Here is an 8,215-nt window from a genome sequence, read left to right as displayed (position 1 = left end):
TTTCTGATCAGACTAAAGTATTGTTATTTTGGTGATTGAAAACTCTGAAATACAGTTATTTGATTTCAATTGCAGTTTAGCATAAAGTATTGAATTTTGGTTATAACTCTTTTGAGTTATAAAATTGGACCAGTTGAAAATAGTCATGATTTGAGATCACATTACATGAAATTTTCATGCTACACATCCATACTTGATCTATGTCATTAATTATGTCAACATAGTGACCATTGATGGGTCTTGTTATGAAATATGTAACGAAGGTCACTTTGATCCTATATTGATATGATTGATGGACCAGATTGTCTAGAGATGTTATTTTAGAAAGATAACAAAATTGAGCTCTTACAGTTATTTCAGAATGTATAATTATATGTATATATATATGTGGCCAGAAGATTGTTGGAAAATTTTTATATGTGGGTCAATATATTTTATACATATAAATAAAGAATTATACATTAGACGCTATCTAAAATTAAGCCAATTAAATTTGTGATCTATTTGAGTATTAAATTATTATTTGGCTTATGTGGCATCTCAATTAATTTTGTATGGAATTAATTTGTGTAGAGGCCGGGTATTTATTTTATTTTTATGATGGGCTGAAATAAAATATTTACACTTAAAGTATATAAGGGTCATGGTCCCCAGTTTAAGCGGTTAAGTTCTCATTTCCCTCATTTCCCATCTTGAGTGAAAAGAAGGGGTCTCTCGCTCTCTTGGAGAACACCGCTCTAAACGTGGAAGATCGAAAGACCTTAATTCTGCTTTTAAATGGATTCAGGTACGCTTCCAAAAATTCTTCTCGATGATTTAGCATGTCGTTCGGAGACGATCGAATTGATTTTTGTGTCTCCATTAAATCCTAACAGTTCATTCACATCCTATTTCAAATTTCCTTGCTTGAACCTTAATCAACCCTTAATTAAAGATTTTTTGGATGTTGATTGAACCATAATTGAATATTGTTTGAACCTAAGATGAATAATCTTTATATTTTCAAATAAGGTTTGAATAATATTTGATTTGAGTAGGATTTGAACATGATAATATCAATGTTTGAATAATATTTGATGAAGGTTTGATTGAGATTCAAGTAATGTTCAAATCTGGTTCTTTAGTTGTATTATGTATATATATCATGTTTAATCATATGGATATAGAGATATTGTATTTCTCGAGTCACTGATAGAAAGTACTTGAATAAATTAAAGAACCCTTGGCTGAATTTTAATTTAAGCAATCCCGAACACATTCCACAAGAGGAAATATGGGGAATAATAAGAAAATATTTTTAATTGATGATATATGGTAAAAAACAAACAAGATTTAATGGATCTTCAATTGGAGGGAAAGATTTGGCTATCCCAAATCCCTATCCTCCTTTTAGAGCTCAATAAATCTAAGAATAATCTAAATTAATAAATAAGATATAACCGTAATCCTAGGAAAATAACTTATATATATATATAAACATACAATAATGATATAATCCCAAAATAGCCTCTCATTTGAATTTTCCCTCCTAACCAAGCCTTAATTCCCTTCTTCATTTGGTTGTTGGACCCCACCCTAAAGGAGGTGGAAGTTATTGGGCAAAACTTCTATTCAGCCTCTTATACTAGCTTGTCCAGAAAGGACTAGTCTAATAATACAGCCTTTCCAAAAATCCACCTTGTTCTTAAAGTGTAAGAACAAAAACTTATATTTCACTCTCTTGTAAGATTCCCATGTGGCATCATAGTTGGGTAGGTTCTTTCACTTTATCAACACTTCCTTAAGCTTACTCTCTCCCTATAGTACCCCTTTCACCTCCAGTGGTTCCAATACCACTTCTAAATATTTTGTTAGTGTTAAGAGTAACTCTGATTTGGGGTATGATCCCTTATAGCTATCCTCAATAATGACATGTGAAACACTAGATGTATAGTAGTAGTCAGGGGTAACTTCAAGTTATAAGCTACTTCTCCAATCCTCTCCAGAATTTTATAAGGACCAAAATATCTCAAGGCTAACTTTTCATTCCTCCTGTTAGCTACCGTCCTTTATTTTTAGGGACGAAGCTTCAAGTATACCTTATCCTCTATCTCAAATTGAATGTCATTTCTTTGTGTATTTACCTGATTCTTTATGATTTTCTGAGATCTCAACAAGTGCCTTTTTAATTTATCCAACACCCTATCCCTTTCCTCTAAATACTACTCTATTGAAGAGACATGTGTGCTACTCTGCCTAAAGTGCACCAAGTGAGGTGGGTCCCTTCCATACAACACTTTGAAAGGAGTCATTTGAGAATCTGAATAATACGAAGTGTTGTACCAGTACTTTGCCCATGCCAGTTACATAGCCCATATTTGAGGTATCTTTGAAAAAAAAATATTGCTGGTACATCTCCAAGCTCATGTTTACCACCTCCATTTGCCTATCTATTTAGGGGTAGTAAGTGGTGCTTCTTTTTCGGATATTCCCCTGCAGTTTAAACTACTCCCTAAAAAATGATTGAAGAACACCTTATCTCGGTCGGACATTATAGACTCCAGTATTCGATGTAGCCTGACCATCTTTGATGAAGGTTGCTGTCACATTCAATGTTGTGTAAGGATGTCGTAGAGGAATAACATGAGCATACTTGCTCAATCTATCCACCACTATGAAAATTATTATAGACCCCTCAGATCGGGGTAATCCATCTATAAAATTTATGGTGACCTCCTCCCACACTATGTCTGAAAGAGCTAGTGGTTGTAGTAATCCCCCTAGAGCCATGGCCATGTATTTACTCCTATGGCATACCCCATATCTACCCATTATCTTCTCCACATTCTTATGCATCCCTTTCTAATACAACTCTATTGCTAATCTTCTATATGTTTGTTGTACCACTTAATAACCCTCAACAGTGCTCCTGTGAAACTCTTATAGAAGGTGTGGAATATGGATCAAGGTTCCTGGTAACAAAAATTTCCCTTGGTACAATAATCTCTCCCCCTGTAAGGAATAACTAGGGTGGCTACCCTCATCCCTCAATAGATCCTACCTAGTACTCCTCAACTCCTTATCCTTCATACTTTACTCATTAATAGCCCCTCAATCCAACATCAGCGGTGCCAAAATGACTAACTCCTAGAGCTCTCATATGCATCTTGATAAGGAATCAACTACCATATTCTCTAGCATCGGCTATACTAGATATCAAAATTGTACACTAATAGCTTTGATAGTCACCTTTGATGCTCATCCGGTGCCATCCTCTACTCTAACAGGTATTTCAAGCTCCTATGGTCTGTCCTAACAATGAAATGTCAGCCCAACAATCAAGAGCACCACTTTTGAATGGCCAACATAATGACCATCAGCTCTCTCTCATATACTTTAGCTTAGCTCTAGCTGTCAACATAAGGCTTAAGTAAGCTATGAGCCTATGATTCTATATGAGCACTGCTCCTAATTCATATCTTAATGCATAAGTCTTTATCATAAAAATCTAGTTGAAATTTGGTAGGGTTAGGATAAGTACCGTGGTCATGGCCTTCTTTAGTCTCTCAAAGTCCTGGGTAGTTATCTTTCCCCATAAGAAGCTATTATTCTCCAGATGCTTTGTCAATGGTCATGCTATGGTGCTATATCCCCTCTCAAACCTCATGTAGTACCTAATTAACCCTAAGAAACCCCCCAGTTCCCTCAGATTCTTATGTATCAACCATTTCAATATTTTCTTAATCTTGGTCTGATCAGTAGCCACCCCCTCTTGAGATACCACATTTGGCTATGCAAAATAACACCTCTTTAGGTTGGCCTTTAGCTGACATTCCTTACCTATAATATTACCCTCAAATGTTCCAAAATCTCCTCACTTGACCTGTTGTACACCAGGTATCATAAAAGAAAACTAGTATAATTATCGTAAGGTATGGTTGGAACACTCTATTCATGAGGGACTTGAATGTAACATGGGTGTTGGTGAGGCCAAAAGGTATCACCAAGAACTCATAGTATCCCTTATGTGTCCTGAATATCATCTTCGGGACATCCTCCTCTCTCATCCTGATCTAATGGTACCCAAACTTTAGATCCATCTTCATAAATACAATCACTGTGTAAATCTTATCCAACAACTTATCTATCACTGGAATATAATTTTGTTTTTGGCAATATCTCCTTATTTTAGGGCTCAATAGTTCACACAAAATCTCCAACTCCCATCCTTCATCTTGAATGGTAAGACTATGTTAGAATAAGGATTCACGCTTAGGCTCATGATCCCTACCTACAACATCTCTCAGATTAGCTTCTCAATCTCATCCTTTTAGATATGAGGGTAGTGATAATACCTTTCGCTTATTGGTGATACATCTCCCTCAAAGAAATGGTGTGCTTCTACTTTGTGGTGTTGGCAATCCTTGAGGTGGTTAAAAAATCTCCTTGAACTATTATATAAGCGACTATATTTAAAGAGGGATGTCTTCCCCCTCTAATCTGATCCCCTCTAAGCTCTACAACTCTACTAAAAATCCTCCTTCCACCTCTTATATGATCATCACCATGGTTTTGAGAGACATAATGGCCTTAGATAACCTTGCATCTCCCCTGATCACCACCCTTCTTCCCTCCACCACCAGCTCCATCATCAGTGCTCCCCAATTAACATTTATATCTCCAAAGGTCTATAGCCATTTCATCCACAGGATAACATTAGTGCTCCTTAACACTGATGGAAGAAAGTCCTCCGTCATCTGGACTCCCTACATAGTTAGAACCACCTCCTACACACTCCTCTACCCATCTCTATCTTTCATGTGCCCATAATCACTCCATAGTATCTATGTCTACTAGCTTTACCCCTAATTAATCTACGACCCAATTGGATTTAAAATTATGAGCAGCCTCACTATCTATCAACACCACCACCTCCCTGTCTTTTAACTCTTTTCATGGTGTGATTTGGATTAAATCCCATCATTGAGTTCAAGGAGACCTTTGCCATATTTGAATGCAACTCTTCCTCCTCTACTAATGCATCACTCCCACTTCCCTCCTTACCTTCCTTGTCATCACAGATGATGAGAACTTAAAGAGTTCAGTCCTTACACCTTCGTCGTAGTGTATACATCTCATCACATCTAAAATACAATCCATTTACCCTCATTTTGTAGCTCCTTCTCAATGATATTCTTGAAGTTTTCTTTGATTCACCTCCTATAAGGGTTTCTAAAAGGATACTTGATGTCAGGCCCTTGGGTACTAAAAAGGTGGTGGTCATCTTATATGAGAATCCAAAATTGTTACGTCTAGCCCCCCTCTCCAGGTGCTTTTGATATTCCACTAACTTGGATAGCTCCATATCCTTTCCCAAATCACGGGGCCCTATAGCTCTAACTTTTGCATAGATCTTTTGTTTTAGCCCTTTCATAAAGTTCTCTTTTATTACCATATTAGAAAGCCAGTCTAGTTAGCTAGCTATGTACTCAAACCTCTCATGGTACTCCACCATTGATCCTTCCTACATTAGAGCGAAGAACTACTCATAGAAAATGTTCCAACAAGTAGTCCTTGAACTCCCTCATGCTCCGTTTGGGCCACCTCATGTATCTCCACTAGTACTAAGCTAATGCCCTTCCCTTTAAATATAGGTTGACTACTATCAGTCTCTCATCCTCCGTTAACTCATGGATGGTGAAATACCTCTCCACCTTATAGATCCACCAATGTGCATTCTCTCCCTAAAAATAGGCATCTTTAGTTTTCTTACACTCCAATCTCCTCCGTTCCCTTGATTCCTCCATAACTTTCCATTCCCCAAGTGTATCGATCCTCCCTTACATGCTCGTAACCAAGCCCCTCATCAAAATCCTCCTCTTCCTTTCAAAATCAACTCCTCTCTGATCATAATTAGCTCCCCTTCTTTCAAATTCACCACCCCTTTATTCATACCCAACCCCCTCATGCTGCTCTACATACCTCCTACCCATCCCATCCCTATGACTAGGCTCTAGAGGTATTCTCTTTTCTCCCTCCAAGATCTCCATATTGTGATCATCCCTCCAACTGTTAGAGTTTGCATTCTCTTTTACTGACACGCATGACCCTGATGCCGCCAGCTGGTTTTGAAGATTGAAATCCTTCTTCACCATCTCTTATAGGTTAGAGAACTTACTCTCCATTGAAGATATTCTATCCTCAACTGTCACTTTGATTTGGCTCATTTCTCCTTCAAGATGTTCTTCCAAAGCATCAACTTTCTTTGCCTCCATAGGTACATATTTCTTGGCCAAACAACAAAAATAGTGAATCTAGCCTTAAAACAGTAAAAATCAACACTTTGGAGAGAAAGACAAAGTAGAAATAAGCAAGAAAGGCCTTTATTTCAGCCCATAACATCGTTCTGATACCAATTTGATAGGAGGTTCTTGTAGAAATCAAAGAACCCTTGGTTGAATTTTAATTTCATCAATCCCAAACACAGCCGAATATGAAGAACTATGAGGAATATTAAGAGAACATTTTTAGTTGATGATATATGGGATAAAACCAAACTTGACATAATGGATCTTCAATTATAGAGGAAGATTCAACTCTCCCAAATCCCTAGCTACTGACTAGATTCCAATCAACCTAAGAATAATCTAAATTCAACAAACTTGACATAAGCTTAACCCAAGGGAAACAACAAACTTAAAACCTACAATAATGATGTAATCCCAAAATAGCCCCTCCATTGAATTTTTCCTCCTAACAAAGCCTTAATTACCTTCTTCATTTGGCTGTTGGACCTCACCTTAAAGGGAAGCTGTGGACCTCCAAAAGAGCACAGCGCGAACGGGTCAATTGGAAGGGACATATTGGATCGTGCATACGACTAACCATTGAGGATAGAGGCTGTCACCAACACACCTCTATGGGTAGTAATATACACGACCTAATCACGGGTTTCCCCCACTTGATACAACAGTTCGAATGGGGTTTAGTAGATGTGGGACCGAGTTTCCCACGGACGGAAGCCCCCGTGGTTAATTACATCCTAGGCCGGAGCCTGAGAAAACTCTCGATTAAGGATCATATATTATCCTTCCCAAAAGTGGGATTAGTATAAGGTGAAGACTAGGAAGTCCTATCCAAAAGGAAGAAAGGTCTGAAGGGCTGAATCAACATGTGTGGCTCATACCAGCATTCGGAGGCTCTAGGGTACTAAAGAGAAATTGGAGAAAGAAAGACAAGCAATCGATCACATGCGTGAGAGAAGAGATGGAGGTGGCATCATCCGGTGACGCGGAAAAGTAGGATTTATAGTCCCTGAAGGGAAGAGACCTACCTACTATGTAAGGCATACTACGAGACCGAATATAGTAGCCTCGATTCCTAAATCTAAATTGGGTTTAGTGTTCTACACAACACTAAGACCCGTGTCCTAGCTAATGCAGTGCAAAACTGAACTTACCCCGGCCTGGATTGGGAAGCCAGCTAATGTGACACCCCAGACATCCATAGTGAAAGAATTCATCTGACATTCTGATTGAACTCAATTCCAGTTGTCTTGCTCGGACCTGAAAATATTAATCACATATAATGAGCTTCAAAAAGCCCAGCAGGCCACCAAATCCTACAACTGAAATCAAAGCACGATACTGCTATCAATATGCATGTCAATCAATCAAATTCATAACAGGCAATGGTCAATGAGTCTGTGCAATACGAAAATCAATAGTCAATGAAATCAATAGCCAATGCAGCGATAGAAGAATCGATAAATCAAACTCAATAAATCAATACATCAAATCTCAGAAGAATCCGTACACATAAGAGAATCAATCGATCAGTCAAATCAATCGTATCGAATCATTCGATCAAATCAATGTTATCTAGTCAATAAAATCGATTAGAAAAGCAATACGATAAAGCTCAATCCATACTAGCAATGAATCAAATGCAGCAGGTTAATATGGTGCAGAAGCAATAGTATCAATGAATCTATAAGCAATAATATCAATGAATCTATAGTATCCATGTCCATAGCATCAATGAATCAATACAATATATATATATCCATCAATATCAATATCTATGCTCAGTAGTATCAATGCTCAGCGATCAATCAATGAAATCGATGAAATCATACGATACAGTAAACCCATAAATCCGATCAAATAAAAAAAGCAGTAAATCCATATGTCAAGGCTGTACACATGCACTTCAATACAATAATACTGAACAAGTA

The sequence above is a fragment of the Dendrobium catenatum genome, unplaced genomic scaffold (genome assembly GCF_001605985.2).
Source record: "Dendrobium catenatum unplaced genomic scaffold, ASM160598v2 fragScaff_scaffold_670, whole genome shotgun sequence".
NCBI classification, from domain to species: Eukaryota; Viridiplantae; Streptophyta; class Magnoliopsida; order Asparagales; family Orchidaceae; genus Dendrobium; species Dendrobium catenatum.
This window is presented reverse-complemented; position numbering follows the sequence as displayed.